Source organism: Myotis yumanensis, unplaced genomic scaffold (assembly GCF_028538775.1).
Source record: "Myotis yumanensis isolate MYYU_CA2020_CCGP unplaced genomic scaffold, mMyoYum1.0.hap1 SCAF_16, whole genome shotgun sequence".
Lineage (NCBI taxonomy): Eukaryota > Metazoa > Chordata > Mammalia > Chiroptera > Vespertilionidae > Myotis > Myotis yumanensis.
In genome coordinates this window covers 11,589,101-11,601,320 of record NW_027223767.1, presented here as the reverse complement: position 1 = coordinate 11,601,320, position 12,220 = coordinate 11,589,101, and the positions used below count along the sequence as shown (strand labels likewise).

The following is a 12,220-nucleotide window of genomic DNA, read 5'->3' as shown; positions in this document are numbered from 1 at the left end:
ATCCATTCCGTCGCTCACTCATGCATTCGTCAAACCTTTACTCGGTGTTTACATATATCCGTGCAGCTGCTGGGGACATTTTGTCCAGCCCTACTGTCTTCTGCAGGGCACCTCTGTCTATTTCCGGTCCTTTGGGGCTGCTGACCACACCAGTGCGGGGGCGGGGGGGGGGGGGGGGCGTGCTGACACCCTCAGGGGACAAGCTTGCAAGAAGACAGGAAATGGCAACAAGCAGAACCCAGGTCATTCTCAAAATGCATCTCTCATTTGTCTTCACTCCAGGACGACACGGGTTTCTCGGGGAGTAAAGCTGCCTGTTTAAGCACCCATACCACCCCGTCTGTGAACCTCAGAGGAGCTGACTGCACGTGCCACGTCGAAACCCGAGGAAGATCTCCGAGCTGCTGGCAGGTGAAGGGAGCCTCCATCCTGCGCTGAGTGGCTCTGACTTTCTGCTTCTCGGGGGAGATCCTGTCCCAGCTGCGCCTTGCACCTCACTAGGATGGGGGCTGCTGTCCAGGCCACTGGCCTCTCGGTGATTTACCCAGCCAGGGGGGCGGGGTTTTGTCACTTATCTGTCCAAAGAGGCGCTTGCTGTAACTTGTCTGCTTGGAGGGGGAGGGGATGCTTCTTTCTGATGTGCACGCAGGCCCCGGGTGCTGGCCACAGCCCTGCCTGAGCCGTCTCTGTTCCCCTCCAGCAGCCAGCGTGCGGGAGCCTGGGAAGCCAGAGGAGCCCCGGGCTTGTCTTGTATAAAACAAAGCCTGAGAAACTGCTCTGTGCAAAAAGTGTGACACTTCCACCCACAGACTTGGAACATGTATTTGGGCTGCTCAGAGGCCCTGGGGGTGGCTTCCTAGCGCCAGACAGAGCTTTGAGGGTCAGAGGTTGCCGAGGAAATGAAAGAGCATCTAGGGGACACCATCCATGTGGCAGACATTGTGCAGGGCGGGGAGCACAGAGATCAAGAAATGACAGGGCCCTTGCCCTTAGGAGCCAGAGGTCTAACCAGCCTGCGACTTCTTAGTGAGCGCAGTCACACTCCCGGCCGAGACACGCACACTGACAGCTCACAGACCCGAGGTCCACAGCCTGCTGATCACATACCCGCTTCACAGGTTCACACGGGAGCCAGAGGCGCACTCTGCCTAGTGTGGTGTTAAAACTCACCCGTCACGTACAAAACCAGGCCTGCGGTAAACATAAAAGGCACACGTGGCTGTACAGTGAAAAGCAAGTGTCCTAGCTCTCCTCTGGCCCATCAGTGCCCTTCCCCAGAAGGAGCCGTCGTGTTAAAAAGTCTTAAAAGTATATGCACAGCCGTGGACACAGACAGCAGTGTGGTCGGCCGGGGAAAGGGGGAGGTCCGGGGTGGAGGGGGTCAATGGAGGGGGAAAGGGACATTTGTAATACTTCCAACAATAAAGATAAATTTAAAAAAGGAATAAAAATAAAGTCAGTGGGGCTCGGGCGGCCCGTGGTGCTATGTGAATCGTCTGACAAGTGTCCAGGGGGCACGTGCTGCTTCTCCTAGCACCTGCCGCATGGGGTCCTGTGTGTTAATTGTCCGGTTGCCCCGCTAGAATGCAAGCTCCACGGGGGCAGGACTCTGTCACGTCCACTGCTGTGTCCTCATTAACCCACAGGGTTTACACCTCCCGGAAGGCCCTCGGTAAATATCGTTGAATGAACGGCTGCCAGGCACTCAGATGGAGACGAGACAGTGTCCCTGTCCCCAAGCTGCTCTCAGGCCGGGAGCGGAAGCCACTCTGGGGGGCATGGCTGGTAGGACACATGGCACAGGAAACAGACATCATCTTGATGCTCAGAGTACTGGCAGAGGAGCCAGTCATCCCATGGGGAGGGGACGGGGACGCAGACACAGTAGCGAGGACACTGTGCTCTGCCACGCTCCCATCACGGGCACCCCTGCCACCTGTGCTTGGGGATCTGTCTCGGGCCCCATCTCGGACAACCTGGCTGCAACGCCCGGCTGCTCCTTTTGTGCCTCTGACCAAGCACATGGCACCTCAGAGCTCAGCCCTCGTGCCCTGTGGTTTCCCTGTTCCTCTGTGGGGAGCCTCTATAGGGTTAAACCTCGGACTGACCTGTTGGCAAAGTCACAAACAAGTCCCAGCTTAGAGGGCACAGTCCTCTTAAGCATAATTAGGCTTGACCTTATGATGCTCCCTAGATCTTACCTGGGAAGCTAATGGGCTGAGGGAAGTGCAACAAGAACAAAAACAAGTGAAACTCACAAGAACAGTGTAACTCTGGAAACCACTACCTTGTTTTCCTCTGACTATAAAAATAAAGGCTCAGCTTGCCTCAGGATCTTTCTCTGTGGCCTCAGCCAGGCACAGGAAGATCCACAGAGACTAAAGAGAGCTAGAGAGTTCTGAACGCTGTCTCTGTGTAAAACATTCTTCGCCGACTCCGTCCACACCTTTGGGAACCCCTGGATCTCCGGGGCTGGACCTCAGCATTCCTCTAGTCACAGCAAGAACGTGGCATCACAGGAAAGAAGCACATGACCTCTGTCTCCAGTCAGGAAGACGCCAGCACCCGGCACAGGCAGCAGGGCGCGCGGCCCGGGGTGGATCCCAGTGAGCCGGGAGAAGCGCCACGGTCACTGCACTGTGGCCTCTCACCCCGCACTGTCCATGCATCGTTTCATTTGTTCAGCAGTTACTGAGCCTCACTGTGTGATGGACACTGTGCTCCAGACACAAGGTCGGAAAACGTGTCTTCAGTTGAAGACCAGATCCATGCATGGAAGGATTCATTCATTCATTCAACATTTACTGAGCATCTTCTGGATGGTAGACACTGTGTTAGGTCCTGGGGATATGGCAATACCTTATCATAGGCCAAGACACCTGCCCTCCTAAAGGTAGTGCTCCAGTCTAGTGGGTATGTAGTGAGTATGGATGGTATAGACAAAGTCAGTGATTAAACTGCATGTTAGATGATGGCAGTGCTATAAGAATGAGACTGGGAAGGAGAATGAGGGGTTCCAGGGTTGGGGGTGTGGTTTTTAAAAGGGTGACCAGGGAGTTCTCATTGAAGAGGTGGCATCTGAATAGAAACCTGTAGAAGGAAGAGAGCAAGCTAGGTGACAGCTGCAGGAATCATGCCCAGGTGAAGGGAGGAGCCAGCCAGGCACTAAGGAGGGTGTTGGCAGACAGCTCTCCATGGTTTATGCAGGCCTGTGAGCTTTCGTTTCAGGTCACGTCTTCAAGAAAGTTTGTGTCATGAATAGCTTTGGAAAAGAGAGAGTGTGTCTCCCCCCAGGCAGAGCGCCGTTCAGTATAATAGAGACAATGCTTCCTTCCAGGGCAAAGATCTGCTGGCAGCTCATTGTGAAACCTGTGCTTCCTGAGCTCAGGTTCCTTGGTTGGGACAGCATTCACTGGCTCCACTCCGTGCTGTCCCCAGGGGCTTGGCAGGCCAGGGGAACCGAAGGACATGACACTCATGCTCTGATTGTGCTGTGAGTAATAAAGTCCTTCATCTCTGACCCTGGAGTCGCGTGTTTTCTGCCAACGACCTTAACACTGTGGCAAGCGAACTTGTTAGTTGTGGGGAAGCACCGGACTTGGTTGGAAAGTCTGTAAGGAGGAATCTCCAAAAGGTTGGGGGGCCTTGCCAAAGGCAGCAGTCCCTGCCTTGACTTTTCCAAACAAGTCTGAACCCCCGGGTGTTTTATTGGAATCTTTATGTCTAGTCTCTAGACATGTCCTTGCTTAAAGGACATTGCAGACACATGTGTCTTCTCAAGGATGCTTACCCTACTGATAATGTCTAATAGTTAATTTTAATTCAAGCTGCTGTTACAATAAAAGCCTGAGGAGGCAGGCAAATGGGGCTGTTTGGTTTCTCAAACCAAGCAGTCCCTTAGCCTTCTCTTTCACAAAAACTAGTGTCAGAGTAATCATTCATCTGTAGCTCAGGGTCTGCTGGTCAGCCCCAGCAAACGGTTCCCCATGTGAGGACCAAGGAACTGAACAAGACTCGAGGGAATCGAAAACAAAGAGGAAGAAAAGGAAAGTAACTGCTCAGTAAGTCATTGGAGCCCACTGGGGATTTCCAAGTTCGAGGGGATTGTTTCTCAGCTAAGCTTTCATAATGGGACAACAGTTATCCACAGAACAGCAGCAATATAGCGCAGTGCTGAAGCAGTTAGTAAAAGCAGGTGGTGCCTCTGTTACAGAAGAACAACTAAAATGCCTCTTACAAACTGTTATAATTTATAATCCTTGGCTCCCTGATGCTGGAATGCTAGACCTTAATCTCTGGGAACAAGGGGGCAGGAATTTAAAAAGAAATCAGGCCCAGGGAAAACGAGTGCCCTTATCATCAGTAACTATGTGGTCATGTTATCTCTGTTATGCTTCTTAAGAATGTAAGTATATTTTCCATTGGAAAAATAAACCTATTTCTAAAAGTAAAGGGAAAAAAAGGTTTTTCCTGTATTTGCCTAGGAAGCAAAGGTTTTATATGTATACTAGAGGCCCGGTGCACAAAATTTGTGCCCTCAGCCAGGATTGAGAGAGGGCACAGGCCAGGCCGAGAGACCCCACCCGTGCATGATCAGGGCCAGGGAGGGACACAGGAGGTTGGCCAGCTGGGGAGGGGCTACAGGAGGGCTCCAGGGCATGTCCGGTCCATCTCACTCAGTCCCAATGGGCCGGACCTCAGGAGCAAGCTAACCTACCAGTCAGAGCATCTGCCCCCTGGTGGTCAGTGCACATCTTAGCAAGTGGTTGAACGGCCTTAGCATATCATTAGCATACTAGAGGCTCAGTGCATGAAAATTCATGCACTGGAGGGGGTCCCTCAGCCTGGCCTGCCCCCTCTCACAGTCCGGAGCCCTCAGGGCAGGAGGTGACCTGGCGATCAGGGGAAGGTGATGCCCCCATCACACCTCTGCTGCTGCCACTGCTGGCAGCACAAGCCTCAGCCGGCCCTGGTTACCTGCACCTTGGGCCGACCCTGGGCGACTGGGCAGCCACCATCTGAGGCTTCCCTGTACCTCGGGCTGGCCCTGGGTGGCTAGGGGGCTGAGGGGACTGGGGGACTCCGGAGGCAGGTGCAAGGCAAGGTTGGGCCCACCTAGGGGCGGGCCCGGCCTTGTTGTGTGTGCCTGCCACCCCTGCGGGGCTGAGGGGACTGGGTGCCTCCATCTTGTGGCTGTGGGCGCTGCCATCTTTGAGGGCAGGGCAGTCAATTAGCATACTCCCTCCTTATTGGCTGTGAGCACTGCCATCTTTGTGACAGCATGAGGATCAATTAGCATATTCCCTCTTTATTAGATAGGATTATGCTTTGATTAGTTGAACAGATGACTGGACAACCGAACACTTAGGATATTAGGCTTTTATTATATAGGACTGGAGGCCAGTGCACAGATTTGTGCACCGGTGGAGTCCCCTTGCCTGGCCTGTGGGGATTGGGCTGAAACTGGCTCTCCAACATCTCCCGAGGGGTCCTGGATTGTGAGAGAGCACAGGCCAGGCTGAGGGACCCACCAGTGCATGATCGGGGCCTAAGAGGGACCACTGGAGGGCTCCAGGGTGTATCTGGTCCATCTCGCCCAGTCCCGATGGGCCAGACCTCAGCAACAAGCTAACCTACCAGTCGGAGCATCTGCCCCCTGGTGGTCAGTCCACATCATAGCGACCGGTCAAATGATCGAAAGAACAATCGGACACTTAGCATATTAGGCTTTTACTATATAGGATTATTAAAATGATTATGTTAATCAGGAACTTGATTACTTTAAATGAATAAATTACTTAACACTATTTAATAATCTATATATATAAAAACCTTAGCATCTGTTATGACTGGACAACCAGATGACTGGAAGACCAGCCAGTAGCTATGACACACACTGACCACCAGGGGGCAGACGCTCAATGCAGGAGCTGCCCCCTGGTGGTCAGTGCGCTCCCACAGCCAACCTCCTGTAGTCTCTCCCCCAGTACCCTCCCTGGCCCCGATCAGCTGGGAGGGATCCCACCCATGTATGAATTTGTGCACCAGGCCTCTGGTAATAATAATAATATACAATCTTTTAGTCTAATGTATTTGACAATCCTTCCAGTGTTTAAATTTTAAGAAACTTTTCCTTGACCTAGAATTAGCTGTAGGTCATTCCAATAGGCTCTGGAATGCCTCAAGTGTTTGTTTTCTCTCTCACAAAGGAAAGTTTCCTGCCCAAAGTACATGGGAAGCTTTGTCAAATAATAACTATGTTATGCTTTCATTTATAGCTCTAATTGTTATTGTGAAATATTGTGTTTTACAGAAAGGACAAGGTTCCATGTCACTGCCATTACTCCATAAAGTATCTGGATTTATAGACGTACTAGCAGGAAAAATCAGGAGAAACAAACATTTTATTATGGGGCTAAATGAATAGAAAATAATTATATAGCTTTTCTAACTTTTGTTGAAAGTATTACTAATTCTTAAACTTTTTGTTTTTCAGATATAAGGAAGCATTTTTAAAGCAATTTGGTAAATTATATATTTCTCTTTCTACTTGTCCCTCCAGAATTCTTAATAAGTAGTAATACATTTCTTTACATAGATTCAATAAGAACTGTTTCCAATTATAGCCATAGTAACCAAGATAAAAACTGACAATGGGCCTGCTTATAGCAGCCATGCCTTTGCTAGGACTTGGTCCATCCAGCATTCCACGGGAATCCCTTACAATCCACAGGGGCAGGCCGTTGTCGAGCATACCCATTTGACATTAAAGAGCATACTAGTAAAACAAAAAAGGGGAAATATAGGACTCAAGGACCCAATGAATTATTAACATGGGGGAGAGGATATGGGTGTGTTTCACCCCCACAGGGCCGCTGTGGATTCCAGCTCATCGGATTAAACCCTATCATGGCATGGCACAGTGACTGCCAGAACTCCTCCAGCCACAATAGTACGACTTTCACTGATAATCTTACTGACAATAACCTGACTTACACCACCCACCCCTATGTCTTTGTTATGGGCCCCAATCTACTAATAAACCATAGCTCATCTTTTCTAGCCCAGGTTGGAGAAGAAACTTATTTTGCATCCTGTATTACCACCCAGAATATTACCTCATTGAACATCAGCGCTATTATGGTACTTAGGAGACAAGCAGAAATCCTAATACCTGTTAATATCACCAGGAAATGGCAAGGCTCATCAGCTATTGAAGTCTTAGAAAGAGCATTGAGCCAATCATGGCCCAAAAGATTTTTGGGGATGCTCATTGCAGCCATCATCTCGCCTGTTGTTATTCTTACTACCGCCAGCATCACCGTGGAGGCCCTTTCTGAGTCTGTGTAGAAGGCCACATTTGTAGACAATATGGCCTATAATGTAACTGGGGAATTCACTATATAATAGCACATAGATAAAAAAATATTAGCTAGACTACAGGCAATAGAGGCAGCCATTAAATATCTGGGGGAAAGACAGGACACGATAGCATACAGGCAAGTGCTCAATTGCAACTGGGAGCATAAGCACGTATGTGTCACCCCTTAAAACGGAACAGTAGTCACCATCAGTAGATTGACATTAAAAAGCATCTATAGGGAGTCTTTCATGATAGCCTTACTGAAGAAGTAAACATGTTGCAAAGGCAAATTAAAGAGTCCTTTCTTGCTATCAATGAACATGAAAACCAGACTACAGCTTAGAATACGGTAAAGGAGCATTTGGAGTGGCTAGACCCCACCACACGGTTTCCTTGAATCAATTAGTACCTGATTGGACTAATCATTGCTGTCATTGTAATTCCCTTTGTTTTTCTTATAGTCTACAAAATCAGAGCTTGAGCAGTAAACACGCTTTGCTGACCCCGACATTCCAAAGCAGAAAGTTCACTGCGTCCCTCTGTCTTCTGCAGCCAGCAAAACAAAAAGGGGGAGATGTGGGGAAGCATGGGACTTGGTTGGAAAGTCTGTAAGGAAGAATCTTGGAAAGGTCAGGGGCCTCCAGGGGGACCTTGTCAACAGCAACAGCCCCTGCCTTGACTTTTGCAAACAAGTCTGAGCCCCCGGGGTGTTTTACTGGAATATTTATGTTTAGTCTTTAGATGTCCTTCCTTAAAGGACACTACAGATGCATGTGTCTTCTCAAGGCTGCTTACCCTCCTGATAATATTAATAGTTAATTTTAGTTCAAGCTGCTGTTACAATAAAAGCCTGAAGAGGTAGGCGAACGGGGCTGTTTGGTTTCTCAAACCAAGCAGTCCCTTAGCCTTCTCTTTCACAGAAACTAGTGTCAGAGTAATCATTCATCTGTAGCTCAGAGTCTGCTGGTCAGGCCCGGCAGTTAGTTACAAGTAGAGTAAAATTTTAGACCCCTCATGGTCTTGACAGACGGACCAGACCAGAGACAAAGAGAATGAGTGAATGAATAAGTGAATGAATAAGTGAATGAATAAGTGAATGAAGGAATTGGGATTTCAAGGGCCTATCTCCTTAAATACAGCACATCCACAATGAGCAGTCCTGGGGCAGGTGCAGACCACACTGGTCACTGCCTTAGGGAAAAGCAGGCCCCAGGACTGTCCACAGAACCATAGAGGCGCTCGTTGGGAGGCAGCAGGAAGAGGCCGACGGGAGTGTGTTCATAGTGGCCACTGTCCGTAGTTGATGCAAATACCGTGGGAAGGCTTCCGGAGAGGAAGGACTGGAGTAAGCAGGATTTAGGGGAGGATGTGAAGAGGCCTGGCTCAGGGTCAGGGTTTCACAGTAAAGACCCAGGTTCTGACCATCCTCGCCCACCCCAGCACCCCAAGCTCTTACTGCTGGCTCCTAGGGCAGGCTGTTCAGACAGAAGAACCACCCCCCGGACCGCCCTGTGGCCACCCCTTCCGGACTAAAACCTGGGAAAAAGGTGTGGATTTCCCAGGACTGCACCTCTGCCTCCCTCATGCCCTCTGCCCACAGCCTGGCACAGAGAGAAGGGACGTCCTAAGCCTGCCACCTCCCTGCTCCCCAAGAATCCACTTTCCCCTCCTCCCACCACCGCTGCCTCACGCCCAGGGCATCAGGGGCAGGTGCTCTTTCCAGTGAGACAGTCACGCTGGCCAGATAGCACACCTGGTTCTCTGGTTTAGAGCATGTGGCAGCAGACTCAAAGCAGCAGGGAGGGAGTAGGAATGAGGGTTCCCTCACCCCTCATCCCTCACCCCTCACCCCTCACCCCTCATCCCTCACTCCTCATCCCTCACCCTGTGAGGCTTTCCAGATCCTGCGGGGTCGGGGAGGGGACGGCCTGCTCCCGTGTGGCTGCTCCCTGTGGATGGGACGGCCCATTTCCTCCTCTATGTCTGCCAATAGCCCGGAAGGAAACACCTGGCTGTTGGAAGGCCATTCTGAGGGTGAGGGGAGAGCATTGTTCCCGGGGGCAGGGAGCTGCACGCAGGCCTGGAAGCTTTGGGGCCAGGACGAGGTGGCGCTGACTGCAGCGTGGCCTTCCCACTCACTGCCAGTCCAGGAGACGATCTCTCCCAGGTAACAGAGGGGCGCGCAGGCCCTGGCGAGCGGCTGTGCAGAGCTGAGCTGCCTGGGTTCAGCCCTCTCTATTGCTATGGCAACTTGGACTAGTAGCTTAAAACCTTTGCCCCTCAGTTTCCCTAACTTTAAAGGAGACCTAATGGCCTGGCCAGTGTTGCTCAGTGGTTGAGCACCGACCTATGAACCAGGAGGTCACAGTTTGATTCTCAGTCAGGGCACATGCCCGGGTTGTGGGCTCGATCCCCAGTGTGGGGCGTGCAGGAGGCAGCCGATCAATGATTCTCTCTCATCATTGATGTTTCTCTCTCTCCCTCTCCCTTCCTCTCTGAAATCAATAAAGATATATATTAAAAAAAGAGACTTAATAATAGCACCTACTCACAGGATTACTGTGAAGGCTAAATGAGATCATATTCAAAATCCACTTAAAACCAAATAAAGAAACAGGACAGGCCAGACCTGAAAGTCCTCCATAAACTCTACACTTTGGTGTCCAAATTGAACCTCCAGCCGTTCTTTCCTTTAACGCCACCTCTCACAGCCACTCTCCTACTCCATGGGTTTGCACACGTGCCTCGTGTTTGCACACAAACCGTCTGCCGCCCTCAAGGCTCAGGTGCACCTCCCGCCGAGCCCTTCCAGATCCCACACCCAGCGCCAACCTCCGCCTTCACCCCCCACCCGCCCATGGCTCTGGCGCGTTTGACCTTCTCTGTTAGTCATTCGTAGGCAGGTCTCAACCCCCACACCAGCCGGCCAGCTTCTCAAGGATGGAGACCGGCCTTGGTTGGACTCGCGCTGGCCGCACGTCTAGAAGATGCTCGATCCATGTGTGTGGAGAGAGCGGCCAGACTGGCCTCACTGGCTCCAGGTTCCCTGGGAGAGGGGTGGGCAGAAGCCGCCCCAGAAGGGGTGCAGAGGGAACCCAGAAGGCTCGTTCTGAGTTGCTTATCACCCTGTAATCTTTGGTAGGTTGCTTCATCTCTCTAAGCTTTAGTCTCTCAGCCTATAAAATGGGCATTAGAACATGTATCCAGTCTACTACCTCTGATTGCTCATGAGAATCCAGTGGGATGGGGAATGGACTCTACAGCACGGACAGGACTGTAGTCTTATGATTATTGTACATTAATCTTATGATTATCGGTATTTGCAAGATTCGGAGAAGAAAGAAGAGGTCTTCTCACATGGGCCTGTGTCCTTTCTTCTTGTGAAAATGGGCTGAACAATCTTAACTTGGCTGCGTGGTCCTAGTAGCCGCCAGATCTGGGTAACCCTTCTCAGAGAGGCTGGGCCTGTGTTCCTCAGAGCCAGGGCTGCCTCAGCCCTTCCCTGGACCCTCCTCCAGCATCCCTCCTCCAGGCACCCCATCTGCTCTGCTCTGATCTGCCTCTTCTGCTCCTCCCTTGCAGACCCCGCCCCAGCCAGCACCTACCTCGGCTCAGCTGCTGCAGCTCAGCCCCCCAAGTCCTTCAGCTGATGAGCTCCCCACAGTCCTGCCCCGGGAGGCTGCCAGCCCCAGAGAAGCCGATGCCCTAGAGGAGCCAGGCTGGTGCTCTCAGTCTCAGCTGCAGCCTCCAGATCTGCAGAGAAAAGCCGAGGGTTGAACAGGCTGGCTCTGTCCCCTCCTCTTCCTTCCCCTTCCCCTTCCCCTCAGGCCTCAGAGCTCCTCCCAGGGCGCATCCTGCTGCGAGGTTGCTCTGTGGTCAGCCATGGTCACGGAGGTTCTTTATTCTTATCAGGCAGGAGGTCGGCACCTCTGTCTCCTCCCAGAAGTCCTGCTGCTGACTGAGCAGTGACGCGGGCAGCGCTGACCTCTCTCCCGAGCTCCAGACCCACCGAGCACCTGCCTCCGGACACTCAGCCAGAGAGACCTCAGGCACCTCCAAAGTGTGTACGAACCTAGCTCATCACTTCCCCTTCACACCCACTGTTCTGCTCCTCACCTTAGAATCAGAAACCCGAGACTCGTTCCTAACACCTCTGGCTCCCTCACCTCTAACATCTAAGCAGCACCAAGTCCTGTCAACGCCTCAGGAACCCACCGCTTTTTCCCACCATCACTGCTTCATCAGGCACTGTCATCTTGTGCCGGGACTGACGGGCAGACCCTGGATGACGGATGAATGATGACTTTAACACACGTTTCTGTGAGAGAGGGGGCTGAGGCACTACCTGCCTATCGCCGCCGAGTCGCCCTGTTCGCCTGCCTCCTTTGGCTTTTATTGTCACAACGGCTTGACCTCAAATTAACCTCTAGATACAATCAGCGGGGCAAGTATCGTTGAGAAAGCACATGCTTTTACAAGGTCAGGTCTTTAAAGACTAAACATAGAGATTCTAGCAAAACACCCAGGGGGATCGGACTTGTTTGGAAAAGTCAAGGCAGGGGCTGCCGCCTTCAGCCAGGCCCCTCAGAGGCCCCGACCTTTTGGAGAATCCTCCTCACAGACCTTCCCCACAGTGTGTCTCCTCTATTCTGGCAACAGCCTCATGTATCCCTGGAATGCTGCCCCCACCTCGCTGCCGGAGGCCTCCTTCTGACAGTGAAACACATGACCCCTTCAGTGGCTCCCTATTGCCTTCAAGAGACCAGCCAAACTCCTGGCGCGACCTGTAAAGACCTTCTCCATCTGGTCCTTCTTGCATCCCCAACCTCGGGCTCTACCCCATCACTCTGTCTCCTC

At 51.7% G+C, this 12,220-nt stretch overlaps 1 protein-coding gene across 1 annotated transcript in view; it reads right to left on the bottom strand.

Moving 5' to 3' along the window:
• The window catches only part of PIK3R6 (phosphoinositide-3-kinase regulatory subunit 6), a 48,683-nt gene extending 37,593 nt beyond the window's left edge, over nt 1-11,090 (bottom strand). The window contains exon 1 of the mRNA XM_070393284.1: nt 10,969-11,090. The gene's annotated coding sequence lies outside the window, so the exon portion shown is untranslated. The remainder of the gene's footprint in view (nt 1-10,968) is intronic.
• Nucleotides 11,091-12,220: the final 1,130 nt, after the last annotated feature.